Source organism: Thermobia domestica, unplaced genomic scaffold (assembly GCF_964235325.1).
Source record: "Thermobia domestica unplaced genomic scaffold, izTheDome1.hap1.1 HAP1_SCAFFOLD_1785, whole genome shotgun sequence".
NCBI lineage: Eukaryota > Metazoa > Arthropoda > Insecta > Zygentoma > Lepismatidae > Thermobia > Thermobia domestica.
The window spans coordinates 9,162-22,500 of record NW_027657494.1 but is presented as its reverse complement, the minus strand read 5'-3'; the positions used below and the strand labels follow the sequence as shown (position 1 = coordinate 22,500).

The 13,339-nt window shown below is 45.9% G+C and overlaps 1 non-coding gene across 1 annotated transcript; it reads right to left on the bottom strand.

The window, feature by feature from the left end:
• Positions 1–870: 870 nt before the first annotated feature.
• On the bottom strand, positions 871–2,703 carry LOC145678061 (small subunit ribosomal RNA). Its single transcript, XR_014130193.1, has one exon. It is a non-coding gene; the product is annotated as a small subunit ribosomal RNA (ribosomal RNA).
• Between the last annotated feature and the right edge of the window lie 10,636 nt (positions 2,704–13,339).

Here is a 13,339-nt window from a genome sequence, read left to right as displayed (position 1 = left end):
TTCACGTATGCCGTGCAAGAAATTAAAGTTCGGTAAACAAACCGCATCGGGGGCCGCCCTGCCTCCTGTTTGGCCCCGTCAGCTGCGGTCACTCACCACAAAGCTGGGCGTGTTCATTCGAAAGCCTTTCCCTGCATCACAAGGAATAATCTTAGGCTGCCCATGAGTTTGTAGCCAAAAATCATGGCTACCAGTTTTTCATTGAAGGCCATCTTGAACAGAAAAGGATACTGGCCTACAAAGCAGCGAATTCTAGCTCTAGTCGCCCGACCCGAGCGTATTAAAGGCTTCTTGTGCTACTAACGTGTAAGCCTTGCTCCTCAGAGCCTTTTCAAGACTTCTCCCACAAAGCAGTCACAGCCTACTCGAGTCCTTGGAGGACAAGCTTCCGTTCTACCCCAGCACCCGACATCCGACACAAGCATTTTAAACGCTCCTGCTCCGATGGAATAAGTCTTACTCTCTTGGAGTCTTTTCAAGACTTCTTTTCAAACGGAATAAGCTTACTTGAGCCCTTGGACGTCGGAACTGGTTTATCATGCCATCTGACTGAGCATTTAAGACTCCTGCTCCGATGGAATAAGTCTTACTCTCTTTGAGTCTTTTCAAGACTTCTTTTCCACCGAAATAAGTCTACTCCAATCCTTTGATGACACGCGGCCTGTGTCAACAGGTAGCCTACGCTACCCTCGCCGATGACAGTGGCTCCCGTTCTTGCTGCTCGCTTCCCAACTAAAGGGAAGACACGGCTCACCTTTCTCTCCTTCGCCTGTCAAGATCAGTGGCTCCCGTTCAACGGTGTCAATCTAACTGATACGACACACTAATAAGAAACTTTTGACATCAACCACCGCAGTGGTGATGAATTGATAATGATCCTTCCGCAGGTTCACATACGGAAACCTTGTTACGACTTTTACTTCCTCTAAATGATCAAGTTTGGCCATCTTTCCGACACGTCGGTACCACCGCAAGACGGAGGTGCCGGGTATCAGTCCGAAGGCCTCACTAAATCATTCAATCGGTAGTAGCGACGGGCGGTGTGTACAAAGGGCAGGGACGTAATCAACGCAAGCTTATGACTTGCGCTTACTGGGAATTCCTCGTTTATGGGACATAATTGCAAGCCCCAATCCCTAGCACGAAGGAGGTTCAGCGGGTTACCCGGACCTTTCGGTCAGGGAAGACACGTTGATTCCTTCAGTGTGGCGCGCGTGCGGCCCAGAACATCTAAGGGCATCACAGACCTGTTATTGCTCAATCTCGTGCTGCTAGAGGCAGCCTGTCCCTCTAAGAAGACATGAACGTTGGAAGGAAAGATTCCAACGCCTAGTTAGCAGGCTAGAGTCTCGTTCGTTATCGGAATTAACCAGACAAATCGCTCCACCAACTAAGAACGGCCATGCACCACCACCCACTGAATCAAGAAAGAGCTCTCAATCTGTCAATCCTTCCAGTGTCCGGGCCTGGTGAGGTTTCCCGTGTTGAGTCAAATTAAGCCGCAGGCCCCACTCCTGGTGGTGCCCTTCCGTCAATTCCTTTAAGTTTCAGCTTTGCAACCATACTTCCCCCGGAACCCAAAAGCTTTGGTTTCCCGGAAGCCGCCCGCCGAGTCATTGGAGGAACTTCGGCGGATTGCTGGCTGGCATCGTTTATGGTTAGAACTAGGGCGGTATCTGATCGCCTTCGAACCTCTAACTTTCGTTCTTGATTAATGAAAACATTCTTGGCAAATGCTTTCGCATCGGTTAGTCTTGCGACGATCCAAGAATTTCACCTCTAACGTCGCAATACTAATGCCCCCGTCTGTCCCTATTAATCATTACCTCGAGTTCCGAAAACCAACAAAATAGAACCGAGGTCCTATTCCATTATTCCATGCACCGAACATTCAGGCGACACGGCCTGCTTTGAGCACTCTAATTTGTTCAAAGTAAACGTGCCGGCCAATCAAGACACTCAATGAAGAGCACCGAGAAAGGAAAAACCGGCAGGACGTCCGGAACGATCAGTTAAACGCCGGGCGGCGAACCGATCGTCCGAGACCCAGATCCAACTACGAGCTTTTTAACCGCAACAACTTTAATATACGCTATCGGAGCTGGAATTACCGCGGCGGCTGGCACCAGACTTGCCCTCCGATAGATTCTCATTAAAGGATTTAAAGTGTATTCATTCCGATTACGGGGCCTCGGATGAGTCCCGTATCGTTATTTTTCGTCACTACCTCCCCGTGCCGGGAGTGGGTAATTTGCGCGCCTGCTGCCTTCCTTGGATGTGGTAGCCGTTTCTCAGGCTCCCTCTCCGGAATCGAACCCTGATTCCCCGTTACCCGTAACAACCATGGTAGGCGCAGAACCTACCATCGACAGTTGATAAGGCAGACATTTGAAAGATGCGTCGCCGGTACAGAGACCGTGCGATCAGCCCAAAGTTATTCAGAGTCACCAAGGTTTCGGACGGACGAACCGACCGATTGGTTTTAATCTAATAAAAGCATCCCTTCCATTGCTGGGCGGGATTCTAGTTGCATGTATTAGCTCTAGAATTACCACAGTTATCCAAGTAGGATAGGTACGATCTAAGGAACCATAACTGATTTAATGAGCCATTCGCGGTTTCACCTTGTTTTGGCTTGCACTGAGACATGCATGGCTTAATCTTTGAGACAAGCATATGACTACTGGCAGGATCAACCAGGGAATTGACCGACTAAAAAGCCGGAAAGTGTTGGACACAACCAACACAGCGTTCTAACAAAGGATAGGAAAGCTACACCCGACCAAGCATTTTAGACTTCTGTTCCGCTGGAATAAGCCTACTCTTGCGGTGACTAGCTCCCGTTAATACTGGCCGTGTGACAGCCGCCAAGAGCATATTAGACTCCCAATCCAATGGAACAAGCCTACTTGTATCCTTGGGTTACAACAGCTTCCTTCCACACGTTGCCGGTACATCCGACACAGCAATTTTAAAGACTCCTCTTCCGCCAGAATAAGCCTACCTTTGTGGGGCCTGGCTCCCGTTAGAACTGGCCGTAAGGGTACCCACAAAAGCACATTTAGACTCCTCCTCCAGCGAAATAAGTCTACTCGTGTCCTATGGATGACTGTGGCTTCCGTTCACATATAGCCGTTCACCCGACACAGCAAATTTTAAAGACTCCTTTTTCCACCGGAATAAGCCTACTTTTGTGGGGCCTGGCTCCCGTTAGAACTGGCCGTAAGGGTACCCACAAAAGCACATTTAGACTCCTGCTCCAGCGAAATATAAGTCTACTAGTGTCCTTGGATGACAGTGGCTTCCGTTCGACAAGTGATACACGCTCAAACTGGCGATGAGTCAATACCGTCCTTAACTTAAGGAAAATCGGTACTTAAATGCCACATGGAGAATAAAAAGTCACTTACAAAAAACAATGCTCCGCATAAGCCTTTGTAAGCTAGAAAGGACATGCTATCTGGCCTCATTCCCAAGAAGGACAAGTAAGCTCCCGTCAACTGGCCCAAACTCTAAAGCGAGGACAGCCCGTTCAAAGTCAATCGGCATCCCTCCTTAAGAGTACAAAACGGCTCACTTCTTAACCACACTGGCTCTTGCTCCTTCAAGTGAAATCTGGCTCCCTTCACTCTGGCATTATCTTTACACATAAATCGGACTCCTCCGATTTAACAGGTGAACCTAACCCGGGAACTAAGGAAACTGGGAATAAAGACTCAGAGGCCCAATTACCTTGTTCGCCAGCCAGCCTTGCGCCGGCCCAGGCTAGAGACTTTCTCCAACAATCCCTGTTGAGCCCGAAGGATCCTAAGACCACTCGTGTGTACAAAACTCAGAGGCCCAATTACCTTGTTCGCCAGCCAGCCTTGCGCCGGCCCAGGCTAGAGAATTGCATGGACACGAGAAACTCTCAGGACTCTTCTTTGTGGCTCCTCCCGGAATTAAGGAAACTCCGAAATGCAAGACTCAGAGGCCCAATTACCTTGTTCGCCAGCCAGCCTTGCGCCGGCCCAGGCTAGAGAATTGCACGGATTATTCCTGTTCACCCTAAACGCATCTGAGACTACTCGTGTGTATGAAACCCAGAGGCCCAATTACCTTGTTCGCCAGCCAGCCTTGCGCCGGCCCAGGCTAGGGAATCACATTGACACGAGAAAGATCTCGTCAGCGGTTTGTAGCGTGCAGAAACTGCTCCCGTTTGAACTGACAATCCCGACAGAGCAATATTAAAGACTTCTGCTCCATTGAAATAAAGCCTACTTTTGCGAGCCTTGCTCCCGTTAGGACTGGCCGTATGGCTGTGCACAAAAGCATATTAGACTCCTGCCTCAATGGAATTAGTCTACTCCTGTCCTTAAAGGGATGACAGTTCTTCAAGCATAGCATGCTACCTTCCGCAACTTACAGGCGCGGAAATGCTGTGGAAACGAGGAGACAAGTCCTCTCAAAGGTTTCATGGCCGGTCACCCGACACAGCAAATTTTAAAGACTCCTTCTCATCCGGAGTAAGCCTACTCTCGTGGGGCCTGGCTCCCGTTAGAACTGGCCGTAAGGTTGCCCACAAAAGCACGTTTAGACTTCTGCTCCAGTGAAATAAGTCTACTTGTGTCCTACGGATGACTGTGGCTTCCGTTCAAATATAGCCGTTCACCCGACACAGCAAATTTTAAAGACTCCTTCTCCACCGGAATAAGCCTACTCTTGTGGGGCCTGGCTCCCGTTAGAACTGGCCGTAAGGTTGCCCACAAAAGCACATTTAGACTCCTGCTCCAGTGAAATAAGTCTACTTGTGTCCTACGGATGACTGTGGCTTCCGTTCAAATATAGCCGTTCACCCGACACAGCAAATTTTAAAGACTCCTTCTCCACCGGAATAAGCCTACTCTTGTGGGGCCTGGCTCCCGTTAGAACTGGCCGTAAGGTTGCCCACAAAAGCACATTTAGACTCCTGCTCCAGTGAAATAAGTCTACTCGTGTCCTACGGATGACTGTGGCTTCCGTTCAAATATAGCCGTTCACCCGACACAGCAAATTTTAAAGACGCCTTCTCCACCGGAATAAGCCTACTCTTGTGGGGCCTGGCTCCCGTTAGAACTGGCCGTAAGGTTGCCCACAAAAGCACATTTAGACTCCTGCTCCAGTGAAATAAGTCTACTCGTGTCCTACGGATGACTGTGGCTTCCGTTCAAATATAGCCGTTCACCCGACACAGCAAATTTTAAAGACTCCTTCTCCACCGGAATAAGCCTACTCTTGTGGGGCCTGGCTCCCGTTAGAACTGGCCGTAAGGTTGCCCACAAAAGCACATTTAGACTCCTGCTCCAGTGAAATAAGTCTACTCGTGTCCTACGGATGACTGTGGCTTCCGTTCACCCGACACAGCAAATATTAAAAGACTTCTCATCCACCAGAATAAGCCTACTCTCGTGGGGCCTCGCACACGTTAGAACTGGCCGTATGGCTACCCACAAAAGCAAATTTAGGCTCCTGCTCCAGTGATATAAGTCTTACTCGTGTCCTCTGGGTGTGACAGTAGCTTCCGTTCAAGTATTCTTCGCATTCAGCAACCGCACAAAGCGGCATCGGCCAGAAGTCAATTGCCCGAAGGCGTGATCGACAGGCTAGGCCTCGGGTTAAGAAGGATTGTCTCCTTCCCGTAAACGACAGGTACTTCCGTATGAGAGCCTACCTCACACATTCCCCATCGCCACGTGCCCTCTTAGAAACAGCCGTCCGACCAAGGTTTCTGACATTCTTTGTCAAAATACGAGGAAGTCTTTGGACAACATTAGGCGTGCTGGCAAACCCGCACTGCATGCCCTTTCATAGGTCCGCCCATGGACGCACATTTCTATGAAGCATTCCTCCCAGGCAGCAACAGGGTTTGCAACCTCCTCTACACCTTGACCGGCTAGGACGCCCGTGAATAGCATCCCAGGGTTCTTGCCTGCGGCTGATAAAATTCCTTTTGAGCCTACACTACCATCCGCCGATATTAGTCCGCCTTCAAAATTAACCAACATCAACAGCGATAGTGCGTTTAGACTCCCATAAAGAAACCAACCAGCCTGTGGCTTCCTTTCCCAATTTAGCCATTTCCGCCTCCTGCGAAGACTAGCTTTCTGTCTGTGGCCAGAAGTCAAGATTTCTCGACAGACTAGGCCGCGGAGAGAAAAAAGTAAGCCTCATTTAGAAAGCAATACCATTAGCGGTCTCTCCAACCTCCGTGAACAATTTAAAGGGAATGTTTATATAGAAGGCTTGTTCACTGCCCTACCTCCTATAGTGTAGAGATTCCTCTCGATACTACACCTGTCTTGAAATTGCCGGCGTTGCGCAGCCTCGTTTTGACCATGACGGCGAATGCAGCCACGATTGCCGTATACATCCCACGCAAGGGTGGGAAAACGTGATTTGACATCCAGTATATATATAAACCGTTACAGAATACGACACTCAAAACTTAACATCTTTTACACTCTCCTAACTTCTGGGAACAAATTGAAAGTATAAGCCAGCCTAACCTAACCTAAGTATATAGCAGGATTGCCCACTACCATACCTCCTATAGTGATGAGATTCCTCTCGATCGGACACCAGTCACGAAAATCACGGAATCTCAAAAATGACGGCAAACGAAGCCACAGTTGCCGCCATACTCAAAGGTTATGCTGGGTAAAAAGTTCTCTGCGAAAAGGGCTGCTTTTCGCGCTCGGGTTCCAAAATTAATGCAAAGAACAATCCAAAAACATGAATTAGGTCAAACTCATGTTAATTACAACCTCATAGAACAATTTCAAGCCAGGACTTAACAAAGTGTAAACGGGGCTTCTTCTGTACCCTAATCCCTATAATGTAGCGATTCCTCTCGATTGCACACCAGTCACGAAAAATCAGAGAATGTCAAAAATGACGGCAAACGAAGCCACGGTTGCCGTCATATTCTAACGTTATGCTGGGTGAAAAGAGTCGCCAACAACAATGTTCACAGTTCCCGTCAGATTGCCCACTGTTCCCGAAATGTGGTTCATACATGCTGTCAACATGTTCAGGAAACCCCTCAGAGCGTTCAAAGTTGCACACACAATGCTTAATAGTTCCACTCAAATAGCTCACAGTTGCCGTCAGAATCCTCACAGTAGACGTCAAATTGCTCACACTTGCCGTCAGGGTGCTCATAGTTGCCGACTTTTCATTCATAGTCCCCGACATAAAAGTTTATAGGTCCCGACTAATGGCTCACAGTTGCCGTCAGAATCGTCACAAAAGGCGTCACAATGCTCACACTTGCCGTCAAAGCGCTCATAGTTGCCGACTATTTGTTCATAATTGCGGACATAGGCCTCACAGTTGCCGTCAAAACGCTCATAGTTGCCGACTTTTCGTTGATAATTGCGGACAATGGGCTCATAGTTATTCACATACTGGTTCGTGCTCATCTTCAAAATAAACACAGTTGCCTTCAGACTGTTCACACGTACTTTCAAAATGCTCACACTCGCTTACACGATGCTCATAGTTGCCGACTTTTAATTCATAATGCTGATAATGTAAGTTAAATGGTTCATGGTTGCTCTCAAAAGTCTCACAGTTGCGGTCAGATTTTTCACAAAAGCCGTCATAATGCTCACATTAAAAAAAAAGTGCTCATAGTTGCCGACCAAGGCCTCACAGTTGCCGTCAAAACGCTCATAGTTGCCGACTTTTCGTTCACAATTGCCGACCAAGGCCTCACAGTTGCCGTCCGAACGTTCATAGTTGCCGACTATTCGTTCATAATTGCCGACCAATGCCTCACAGTTGCCGTCAAAACGCTCATAGTTGCCGACTTTTCGTTCATAATTGCGTACAAAGGGCTCATAGTTGCCTACTTAATGGTTCCAGCTCATCTTCAAAATACTCATAGTTGCCTTCAGAATGTTCACACGTAGTTTCAAAATGCTCACATTCGCTTCCACGATGCTCATAGTTGCCGACTTTTCATTCATAATATCTAACATACTCCTGATAGTGTAAGTTAAATGGTTCATGTTTGCTATCAAAAGGCTCACAGTTGCCGTCACATTATTTGCGCAAGCCGTCAGAATGCTCACATTAAGAAAAAAAAGTGCTCATAGTTGCCGACCATTCGTTCATAATTGCCGACCAAGGCCTCACAGTTGCCGCCAAAACGTTCATAGTTGCCGACTATTCGTTCATAATTGCCGACCAAGGACTCACAGTTGCCGTCAAAACGCTCATAGTTGCCGACTACTCGCTCATAATTGCCGACCAATGCCTCACAGTTGCCGACAAAACGCTCATAGTTGCCGACTTTTCATTCATAGTCCCCGACATAAAAGTTTATAGTTCCCGACTAATGGCTCACAGTTGCCGTCAGAATCGTCACAAAAGGCGTCACAATGCTCACACTTGCCGTCAAAGCGCTCATAGTTGCCGAATATTTGTTCATAATTGCGGACATAGGCCTCACAGTTGCCGTCAAAACGCTCATAGTTGCCGACATTTCGTTGATAATTGCGGACAATGGGCTCATAGTTAATCACATACTCGTTCGTGCTCATCTTCAAAATAATCACACTTGCCTTCAGAATGTTCACACGTACTTTCAAAATGCTCACACTCGCTTACACGATGCTCATAGTTGCCGACTTTTAATTCATAATACTGATAATGTAAGTTAAATGGTTCATGGTTGCTCTCAAAAGTCTCACAGTTGCGGTCAGATTTTTCACACAAGCCGTCATAATGCTCAAATTTTAAAAAAAAAGTGCTCATAGTTGCCGACCAAGGCCTCACAGTTGCCGTCAAAACGCTCATAGTTGCCGACTTTTCGTTCATAATTGCCGACGAAGGCCTCACAGTTGCCGTCAAAACGTTCATAGTTGCCGACTATTCGTTCATAATTGCCGACCAAGGCCTCACAGTTGCCATCAAAACGCTCATAGTTGCCGACTTTTCGTTCATAATTGCGTACAAAGGGCTCATAGTTGAATACTTAATGGTTCCAGCTCATCTTCAAAATACTCATAGTTGCCTTCAGAATGTTCACACGTAGTTTCAAAATGCTCACATTCGCTTCCACGATGCTCATAGTTGCCGCCTTTTCATTCATAATATCTAACATACTCCTGATAGTGTAAGTTAAATGGTTCATGGTTGCTATCAAAAGGCTCACAGTTCCCGTCACATTATTTGCACAAGCTGTCAGAATGCTCACATTAAGAAAAAAAGTGCTCATAGTTGCCGACCATTCGTTCATAATTGCTGACCAAGGCCTCACAATTGCCGTCAAAACGCTCATAGTTGCCGACTTTTCGTTCATAATTGCCGACCAAGGCCTCACAGTTGCCGTCAAAACGCTCATAGTTGCCGACTACTCGCTCATAATTGCCGACCAATGCCTCACAGTTGCCGTCAAAACGCTCATAGTTGCCGACTTTTCGTTCATAATTGCGTACAAAGGGCTCATAGTTGCCTACATAATAATTCGTGCTCAACTTCAAAATACTCACAGTTGCCTTCAGAATGTTCCCACGTAGTTTCAAGATGCTCACACTCGCTTACACGATGGTCATAGTTGCAGACTTTTTATTCATAATGCTGATAGTGTAAATTAAATGGTTCATGGTTGCTGTCAAAAGTCTCACAGTAGCGGTCAGATTTTTCACACAAACCGTCAGAATGCTCACATTTAAAAAAAAAGTGCTCATAGTTGCCGACCAAGGCCTCACAGTTGCCGTCAAAACGCTCATAGTTGCCGACCATTTGTTCATAATTGCCGACCAAGGCCTCACAGTTGCCGTCAAAACGCTCATAGTTGCCGACTATTCGTTCATAATTGCCGACCAAGACCTCACAGCTGCCGTCAAAACGCTCATAGTTGCCGACTATCCGTTCATAATTGCCGACCAATGCCTCACAGTTGCCGTCAAAACGCTCATAGTTGCCGACTATCCGTTCATAATTGCCGACCAATGCCTCACAGTTGTCGTCAAAACGCTCATAGTTGCCGACTTTTCATTTAAAATATCTAACATACTGCTGATGGTGTAACTTAAATGTTTCATGGTTGCTGTGAAAAGCCTCACAGTTTCCGTCAGAATGCTTACGCAAACCGTCAGATTTCTCACATTTTAAAAAAAAGTGCTCATAGTTGCCGACTATTCGTTCATAATTGCCGACCAAGGCCTCACAGTTGCCGTCAAAACGTTCATAGTTGCCGACTTTTCATTTAAAAATATCTAACATACTGCTGATGGTGTAACTTAAATGGTTCATGGTTGCTGTCAAAAGCCTCACAGTTTCCGTCAGAATGCTTACGCAAACCGTCAGAATTCTCAAATTTTAAAAAATGTGCTCATAGTTGCCGACTATTCGTTCATAATTGCCTACCAAGGCCTCACAGTTGCCGTCAAAACGTTCATAGTTTCCGACTTTTCGTTCATAATTGCGGACAAAGGGCTCATAGTTTCCTACATAATGTTTCGTGCTCATCCTCAGAATACACACAGCTGCCTTCAGAATGTTCACGCGTACTTTCAAAATGCTCACACTCGCTTCCACGATGCTCATAGTTGCCGACTTTTCATTCATAATATCTAACACACTGCTGATAGTGTAACTTAAATGGTTCATGGTTGGTGTTAGAAGCCTCACAGTTTCTGTTACAATGCTCACGCAAAACGTGAGAATTCTCACATTTAAAAAAAAAAGTGCTCATAGTTGCCGACTATTTGTTCATAATTGCCGACCAAGAACTCACAGTTGCCGTCAAAACGCTCATAGTTGCCGACTTTTCGTTCATAATTGCGTACAAAGGGCTCATAGTTGCCTACATAATGGTTCGTGCTCATCTTCAAAATACTCACAGTTGCCTTCAGAATGTTCAAACGTAATTTCAAAATGCTCACACTCGCTTTCATGATGCTCATAGTTGCCGACTTTTCATTCATAATATCTAACATATTGCTGATACTGTAAGTTAAATGGTTCATGGTTGCTGTGAAAAGTCTCACAGTTGCGGTCAGATTATTCGCACAAACCGTCAGAATGCTCACGTTAAAAAAAAATGTGCTCATAGTTGCCGACTATTCGTTCATAATTGCCGACCAATGCCTCACAGTTGCCGACAAAACGTTCATATTTGCCGACTTTTCGTTCATAATTGCGGACAAAGGGCTCATAGTTGCCTACATAATGTTTCGTGCTTATCTTCAAAATACTCACAGTTGCCTTCACAATGTTCACACGTACTTTCAAAATGCTCACACTCGCTTCCACGATGGTCATAGTTGCCGACTTTTTATTCATAATGCTGATAGTGTAAGTTACATGGTTGATGGTTGCTGTCAAAAGTCTCATAGTTGCGGTCAGATTCTTGACACAAGCCGTCAGAATGCTCACATTCAAAAAAAAAAAAAAAAAATGTGCTCATAGTTGCCGACTATTTGCTCATAATTGCCGACCAAGGCCTCACAGTTGCCGTCAAAACGCTCATAGTTGCCGACTTTTCGTTCACAATTGCCGACCAAGGCCTCACAGTTGCCGTCCGAACGTTCATAGTTGCCGACTATTCGTTCATAATTGCCGACCAATGCCTCACAGTTGCCGTCAAAACGCTCATAGTTGCCGACTTTTCGTTCATAATTGCGGACAAAGGGCTCATAGTTGCCCACATACTGGTTCGTGCTCATCTTCAAAATACTCACAGTTGCCTTCAGAATGTTCAGACGTAGTTTCAAAATGCTCACACTCTCTTACACAATGCTCATAGTTGCCGACTTTTCATTCATAATGCTGATAGTGCAAGTTAAATGGTTCACGGTTGCTGTGAAAAGTCTCACAGTTGCGGCCAGATTCTTCAGACAAGCCGTGATAATCCTCACATTAGAAAAAAAAAATGTGCTCATAGTTGCCGACCATTCGTTCATAATTGCCGACCAAGGCCTTACAGTTGCCGTCAAAACGCTCATAGTTGCCGACTATGTGTTCATAATTGCCGACCAATGCCTCACAGTTGCCGTCAAAACGCTCATAGTTGCCGACATTTCGTTCATAATTGCGCACAAAGGGCTCATAGTTGGCCACATACTGATTCGTGCTCATCCTAAAAATACTCACAGTTGCCTTCAGAATGTTCACACGTAGTTTCAAAATGCTCACACTCTCTTACACAATGCTCATAGTTGCCGACTTTTCATTCATAATGCTGATAGTGATAGTTAAATGGTTCACAGTTGCTGTGAAAAGTCTCACAGTTGCGGCCAGATTCTTCAGACAAGCCGTGATAATGCTCACATTAGAAAAAAAAAGTGCTCATAGTTGCCGACCATTCGTTCATAATTGCCGACCAAGGCCTCATAGTTGCCGTCAAAACGCTCATAGTTGCCGACTATTTGCTCATAATTGCCGACCAACTCCTCACAGTGGCCGTCAAAACGCTCATAGTTGCCGACTTTTCGTTCATAATTGCGGACAAAGGGCTCATATTTGCCTACATATTCGTTCGTGCTCATCTTCAAAATACTTACAGCTGCCTTCAGAATCTTCACACGTACTTTCAAAATGCTCACACTCGTTTCCACGATGCTCATAGTTGCCGACTTTTCATTCATAATATCTAACATACTGCTGATAGTGTAACTTAAATGGTTCATGGTTGTTGTCGAAAGCCTCACAGTTTCTGTCACAATGCTCACGCAAGCCGTCAGAATGTTCGCATTAAAAAAAAAAAAAAAGTGCTCATAGTTGCCGACCATTCGTTCATAATTGCCGACCAAGGTCTCACAGTTGCATTCAAAACGCTCATAGTTGCCTACTTTTCGTTCATAATTGCGGATATGGGGCTCACAATTGAAAACATAATTCTTCATGCTTATCTTGAAAATACTCGCAGTTTGCTCCAGAAAGTTCACACGTGCTTTCAAGGTGCTCACACTCGCTTTCACGCTGCTCATAGTTGCCGACTTTTCGTTCATAATTGCCGACCAAGGCCTCACAGTTGCCGTCTAAGCGCTCATAGTTGCCGACTTTTTGTTGATAATTTCGGTTATGGGGCTCACAATTGAAAGCATAATTCTTCATGCTTATCTTGAAAATACTCGCAGTTTGCTTCAGAATGTTCACACGTGCTTTCAAAGTGCTCACACTAGTTCTCATGATGCTCATAGTTGCCGACTTTTTGTTCATAATTGCCGACCAAAGCCTCACAGTTGCCGACTTTTCGTTCATAATTTTGGACATGGGCTCACAGTTGCCGTCAGATGGTTCACGCTACAGCGGTACTTGGGCAATGAGTATTTCTTTATATGTACTAACATAGGTTAATTTCGAAGAA